The sequence below is a fragment of the Crassostrea angulata genome, chromosome 2, assembly GCF_025612915.1.
Source record: "Crassostrea angulata isolate pt1a10 chromosome 2, ASM2561291v2, whole genome shotgun sequence".
In the NCBI taxonomy this organism is placed as follows: domain Eukaryota; kingdom Metazoa; phylum Mollusca; class Bivalvia; order Ostreida; family Ostreidae; genus Magallana; species Magallana angulata.
This window is the reverse complement of record NC_069112.1, coordinates 67357335-67365239: the sequence shown is the minus strand read 5'-3', so window position 1 is coordinate 67365239 and position 7905 is coordinate 67357335.

Here is a 7905-nt window from a genome sequence, read left to right as displayed (position 1 = left end):
TTCTTTTTTCTTTTTAAGTAGGCAAGTAACCACTAAATAATACATTTAGGTGTTTTTTCATAAGTGTGGGTGTGTATGTGTGTGTGACTGAATGTCTTTTCTGTATGTTTTTTCCTTGAAAAAGAAATAAATTATAAAAAAAAAAAGTACGTTAGTTTAACGAAAAATCCAAGTGGTCTTATATTGGCAATTGGGTCTGATATCAACAAGATTGTTTCGTGCAGTAGGTGTTTTTTCTTAGGTTACTGAAGATTTCGACCAATCTATAAACTGGTTAAAACTGAATCGTGTATATTACAGTTTTGTCAGTATCTACAGCCCTGTAAAAAAACTAGGTACTGTTTCAGTCATATTTTTCCGTTTTAGATTGATTTATCAAAAAATCACAAAAACTAGAAACGCATAATTATATACACAAAGATATCCATAAAATAAGAATCTATAAATAGTTACCTGATTAAGCTTACGCTTTTAACAAGGGTAATTTTGACGTCATAAACAGTGCAATTTCCCGTAATTTTCATACAACTGAGCTGAAGAACAAAATTCGCCAGTGTGTTTTATAAATAGAAAAATATGTCCGCAACTGTCGCCCTCGATGAAACTTAGCAATAACTTTATCATGTGATATCACATGAAATATTTACATTTTGTTGTGGGCAACGGCTGCGGACACATTTTCCTCTTCAAAGAACTAAAAGCAATTTGCTATTTTTCTTCTTTTTTTTATTAATCTTAAAGGCCGGGGTCGACCTATATTTTCTGCCTCCTGGTAGACAATTAAGCCTATAAGGGCAAAAAGGCGGGGCTACCTCCATCACTGTCGGTGATGCTGATAAGAGTAAACATTGCATGCGACTCCGTCCGCTTTGTTTATACACTAAGGAAAACCCAATATATGGAGAGGGGCTGTATAAATTTTTAGATAGAGGGATTTTGATAAATGTTTTAATTTTACTTATGTTGTAACATGTATGTGTGAAGATGATAAAATTTCAATTTGGCATTCCTGAAACAAAAATGATTTCAAGCATGAAACTTGATCCAAGTAACAATTAGCAGTTCCCCCCACCAAAATGATTAAGCTAACAAAGAATAATCAGAGGTTCTCTAGGGATACTTTTCATTTGAAACTGATTCAAACCCAAGTAGATCGGTATTAGGATGTGAGAAGAAAATATGAACACTAGTCAACAGCTAGTTGTTGAGACCTCAAATATAACGTTTACAAAACTTTCATTTGCTTTTACAAGCAAACATATATTTAAATACCCCTTATTTACCCCATAGTGGGAACTAGGAACCTGAGTAAAATGGAGGGAAATGACAGAACACAATAAGCTGGAAAAAAAATGTATATTTTAGTTTTAGAAGTAACTAAAAGTTGTGGAACAAACATTTCGTTAGCTTTGACACTGAGTTGGGATATAATGTAGTTCCTTTTGAGAAAAACAAGAACGGGTTTACAAAGTTCTTTGGACAGTGACCCACATTTTGATGACTTTGTCAGGTTAGGGAGACTGACGATTGCGTTGTTCGTGCATCACATACAAAACTATGGTGGCAAGTAGAATGTGCAAAATAAAGTAGTTCACACCAATGGAAAGACAGATCGCGATAGCTTGATTTAAATTTTGACACAGGAATTTTTGGGAGAGATCAAACATAACCCAGATCATCATCGGTATTAATAAATAGGAAGTAATGCATATGGATTAACTCGCATTATTGACTACGGTTGGGACATTATGCATCTTTATTGTGGACTCATAAAGATTTATATGTGGAACTAAAAGCAATGCGATTTTTTTAATTTTAAGTTTTTAATAAATTTCAATAGTTGTCACAACAACGGTGTTATTCATGTGAAGGATTATTTTTTAATCAATGCTAAGGTAAAAGATTTTTGCCGATACATTTCTCATGCTGTGATGAGTAATCTACAGAGAACATGGCTACAGCCACTTCCTGTGTATACAAAACATTGGTTATCTCCGCCTCCAATGGCAACCACTTGTTTAGAATTCAAAATTTTGAGCTGCTTCAGAACTTTATAATACGAATTCTCTTTTAATAATTTTTTGTTTGTAAAATTTTTAATGTCAGTTGATAACTGCCTTGGTAGCTACTTCCTCACCAAGAAATACAATTTTTTATTCATGAATAATGCAATTAATTTGAAAATATTCTCTCTGAACAGAAAGCTGCAGAGAAAATTGAATTTTCCATTCATTTTGTGATTGGCTGCTATTTATACCTGGGCCCCGACCTTTAAAAATATGCCAAAATGATAAAGTCATAATTATATTTCGAAACAAGATAAAGGTGTATAACTTGGTACTGTATATATATACATACTCATTCGTATGTGCATTTTCATGAGATTTAGACAACTTTTAAATCTAAGGGCAGATATTGGTATAAACGGTGCCTTTTTCTTACATTCGATTTTGTTATGAAATAAAGGTAAAAATGGGTAGATGTAATTTTTCAGTTTGAATAACAATAACTTACTTTATCATCACGCTATAGGCTAGTAATAGTCCAATTATGGTAACTAAAAGGAAAAATCCACCAAGAAGACCGTTGAACTTTGACTTCCATTTATTTACATTGTTTTTCGAATCGTCAGCTGATACTACAAAATGAGTATTGTATTGTTATCTAAGCTATAGTTGGTCCCACGTCTCTGATTATTTTAAGTGATAGACAAAGATAGAAAGTACGTTATTAGTTAAAGTTGAAATTAATCAAATATCAAACAAATTGTGTAAGAATCAACATGAAATATTATGCGAAAACCTCATAAAAGTGACATTTTACCTTCTACATGTATCTCTTATTGTTGAATATCAGGTTAGTAATAATTGACACATGATAAAATGTAAAAAGTTCAAATAACCGCGTATATATGTGCTTGAAAGATAATGACGATGGCAAATCAAAGTTTTCTGAAGAAATAAATATTACAGTTATAGAGGACTGAATGTAATTTCTTCTTCTTTCATACGATGCAGTAAACGCTTTATAAACCGCTAACATACGTAACATTGTTTTTCATAATTGAAATTTCTACGACTAAGAAAATAGAAATAAGGCACTTAAAAAATAAATTGACGTTAAATTTAAACCTGACATCACAGAGATTAATACATTTTACACGCGTGTTTTATAGTGTAACGTAGGTAAGTAATGTCATACAATAAATTGAATGAGCAAACTAAATTAGGATTCAATACCAGGATTATGTTATTCATTTAATTATCGAACTAATACCGATTACAAAATATTTCTTATAGAAGAAAATTTTAGAAGCATAGAGAAATTTCTTTGAAATATTCTTTTTAAAAACCATATACAGGTATTACCTTTTTCACACGGATGACCTTTGTATCCATTTTTACATTCCTGGCAGGCGCCAGTCTTATTGTGACACCTGCGACAATAAACATCTGGACAGGGAATGGAACAGTTTGTCCCAGACCCATAATATTTCGTTGAACTACAGCCTATAAGAAATAAATTGTAATCATTTGACACACTTTTTCATTTAATCATTTTCTAATCATCTTTGGGTTTTCTTAGTTTTAGAAACACATTGTCAATACATATTTTTTTTATAATGATGATTTTCATGAAATTACTTTGATGTAGTATATAATATCCAAAATATACAATAAAGTCCCCATATAAACGAAATAAACCACGTTTGTTTGTTTTTATTTGAAAAAAAAGACCCCGTTTGGAAGCCTCAATATGGAACACATGACTGTTATTTTATTTTTGTAGCCGCAAATATAGAATTATTTTTCGGTCGTTAAAACTAAGCCTCATTTTAAATAAACCCTAAAGAAAGTGTTTTAATATCAAATTAAAAATAAAACATTTTTTTTTATTTTTTAGATGTTAAGTGAGTGAGTTATGCACATATAAATAAGAAATAAATAACACCGACATACGTACAAGGTTCATAAGATTTAAGGTTCATAACTTCCTTAAAACTTCTTGTTAATTTAGTGACACTTTGGTGCTTTCTAGATAATATTCGAAAATGCAGCAAAGAAAATTTCACCATCAGGTATCTTTAATCATATACAGATTTATATCGAGCAGATACAGATGTGGGAGAATAGAGAAAATTTTTGTTTATCATTATATGCATTAACACTATATTGCCATGTTGCCCCCTCCCACTTTATGTCCTGACCCAGGGGCCATGAATTTCACAATTTAGGTAGAGGAGTGAGTTGACATCATAACCATGTGTTCAGTTTGTTTTTTGCCCACATGTGTGGGAGTAGAGAAGAAGATTTTTTTAAGATTTATAACATTTTTACAATATGGCCATATTGGCCCAACCCTAGAGCCTGAACTCCTGACCCAGATGTCATGAATTTCACAATTGTGGTAGAGTGCCTTATGAACATCATTACCAGGCATTTAGTTTTTAGCTCACCGAGCTGAAAGCTCAAGTGAGCTATTCTGATCACATTTTGTCTGTCGTCCGTCTGTCTGTCTGTAAATTTTTCACATTTTCAACATCTTCTCAAGAACCACTGGGCCAATTTTAACCAAACTTGGCACAAAGCATTCTGAGCCTAAAGGGATTCAAAGTTGTGAAAATAAAGGATCACGCCCTTTTGCAAAGGGAGATAATTAGGAATTTAAGAAAATTTTCAAGAAATTTTCAAAAATCTTTTCTCATGAACCATAAGATCAGGAAAGCTGAAACTTGTGTGAAAGCATCCTCAGGTAGTGTAGATTCAAAGTTGTGAAAATCATGACCCCTGTGTGTAGGGTGGGGCCACAATGGGGGGGGGGGGTCAAACTTTTACATAGGAATATATAGAGTAAATCTTTAAAAATCTTCTTCTCAGAAACTAATCAGCCAGGAAAGCTGAAACTTGTGTGGAAGCATCTTCAGGTAGTGTAGATACAAAGTTGTGAAAATAATGTCCCCCGGGGGTAGGATAGGGCCACAATGGGGGGGGGGGGGTTGAAGTTTAACATAGGAATATATAGAGTAAATCTTTAAAAATCTTCTTCTCAAACACTAATCAGCCAGGATAGCTGCAACTTGTGTGGAAGCCTCCTCAGGTAGTGTAGATACAAAGTTGTGAAATTCATGACCCCCAGGGTAGGGTGGGGCCACAATGGGGGGTTGAAATTAAACATAGGAATATATAGAGTAAATCTTTAAAAATCTTTTTCTCAGAAACTAATCAGCCAGATGATTCTTTATAATTATTAAGACTTTGGCCCCAGGATTTGGATTTACAAGAAGGTTCAGAGTTTGATGTAGGTTTATATCCCATATATAAACAATTGTTAAGGATCTTTATGAGAACTGCAATACTCAACGTATGATATGACTATAAAATCATCCCGTTAGAAAAGGGACTAATGATTATAAACATAAAAATATCCAGGGGAAAAATGGATTTTATTTTTACAGGATCTACATGTATTATTGTACATTGTCCAGATAGTTTGTATTAATTATGACTCCATTAAGCTGATTTTATTATACCTATTGTTCCTCAGGTGAGCGATGTGGCCCATGGGCCTCTTGTTAACCCTTTGTGTGCGGCGACCCAACATATTGGGTTTGGAATAGTCGACGTTCTGGTGCGGCAACCCAACATGTTGGGTTTGATAAAAAAAATCAGCACTTCGTCTCTGTAACATCAAATAAAATAAAAACGATCGAGTGTTTTGCTTGTGAATGAATAAAATTAGAGATAATAAATGATTTTTGTTTAAATATAAAAATAAAAGCCTAATTTGTTAAAGGATATACGTTAAAAATTTGGGAATAGGAAAATTCCGCGCCATTGTTAATCTCGAAAACAATCGGTCAACTTTAACTTGTATCAAAGAAAACAAATTCAATAACATATATAATTAAGAGAAAATATTATTTTGATAAAAATGTAAATGATTAATTTAGTTAATGTACAATAACAACTAGAGGTACTGTGAGCAAGCTCACACTTGATATCCCCCGCTAAGATAAAAATCATAATGCGTGTATTTTTTCCACATATAGATAATATTGGAAGAATCTTATTTCACCGTCCATTTTCTATAAATAACAACTGCTCTATTATTTTTAAAACTGATGGTCATACAATGTAAGCAATATTTGTGTGAAGTGAGAACATTTAATGGTTCTCCATAAGAAAGATAATGACCGGACACAAATTTTGCACTATTTTTCCCAACAACCTTGACCTTGCCCAAATGACCTTGTGTCAAGGTCGTGACACACCCTTAGATCATAAGCAATCTTTCTGTGAAGTAAGAACTTCCAATAACTCTCTATTAGAAAGATATTGACTGTACACGAACTTTTGTATTTTCTGCCAGTGGCCTTAACCTTTCCCAAATGACCTTGGGTCAAGGTCATGACACACCCTTAGGTCATAAGCAATCTTTGTGTGAAAAAAAACCTTCCAATTTTTCTCCATAAGAAAGATATGGAACGGACACGATTGCACAGACAGACGGACAAGGTGATTCCTATATACCCCCCCCCCCCATAATAAAAAGAAGAAAAGCAAAAACATGAACCTTCCTAACATTGACCTTAACCTTGCGTATTTCGTCCGGTGAAAACGAAAGTTGCAGGCTTTTCTATCGTTTATCAGTGTTCATTCGCAATATCCTCGCTAAAAATGATAACTTCAAAGTGATTTGTTTTGGAATACTGTGTGTACATGTGATTGTTTCATTTTACTGAAAGTAGGACATGTGCCTTCAGGATAATCATAAACATTATCGCGCGAGACATCAGGGAGAAAAATCAATTTATTTACATGTTACCAATGTTTTAAAATAAAGGTTTAATTAGAACTCTCTGATCTTTTTCATTATTTTTTGTACTATTTTTAATTGAAAAGCTGTTATTTATGACAATATTTGTTAAATTTAGTATGAACACATCAACAATGTTGAAAGTGTTGCTACTATAATGTTGCTATGCATACGTAAATACTTATCTTCTGAACGTGCTGAGCAGAAGATAATTTAATTAACTTAAATAACAAGGAATTTCTATTTTGAAGAATTTTTGAATGAGTTTGCAGCAGATGAGGACAGTGATTTTGAATTTGAGGGTTTTGATGTAGATGACATTACAGTGAGTAGGCCAACAGAAAACTTTACAGATGCAGACAATTGGGTGGCAGGAGACAGGGGCCCCCATCCCTTGACTATACAAAAACTTCTGGATTGAAACAAACAATTCACAACAAAGGATCACCTGAACAATATTTTGAACTATTTTTAATGACGATGATTTTGAATTTTTTGCGCAACAGACCAATCTGTATGCACAACAGTTCTTGAGATCTGCTCAATTAAACCATGCAGTATGTTTCATAAATGTCATGAAACAAATCCCTCAGAAATGAAGCAATGTATTTCACTCCTCATGCTAATGGGACTTGTCCATCAGCTAGACATCAAGGAGTACTGGACAACCGATCCGCTGACTACAACATCATTTTTTCCAAGCGTCATGCCAAGGGACAGGTTTTTGTCAATGATGACTTTCTTGCATCTAAATGACAATTCAGAATTTGTGCCACGTAGAAAAGAGGGCTATCATCCTCTCTTTAAACTTGGTCCCTTGTATCAAAAGATTTTGGACAGGTAAAAGAATGTTTTGCAGGTAAAAAGTCTGATGATACAAAACTTTATCTATTTTACCAACCAGAAATGAAATTTGGGAAGTTTAAGAATCACCTTGTCTATCTGTCTCTATATTTGTCCACACCAGTTCTTTATTTTGTCCAAAATTTCTGCTACCACTATTATTTGTATAATAATTCGGTCATTCTACACAGAGATGCCCAAACAAATACCTAAATTCTGGATTTTAATAAATGTGTAAATGTGGAT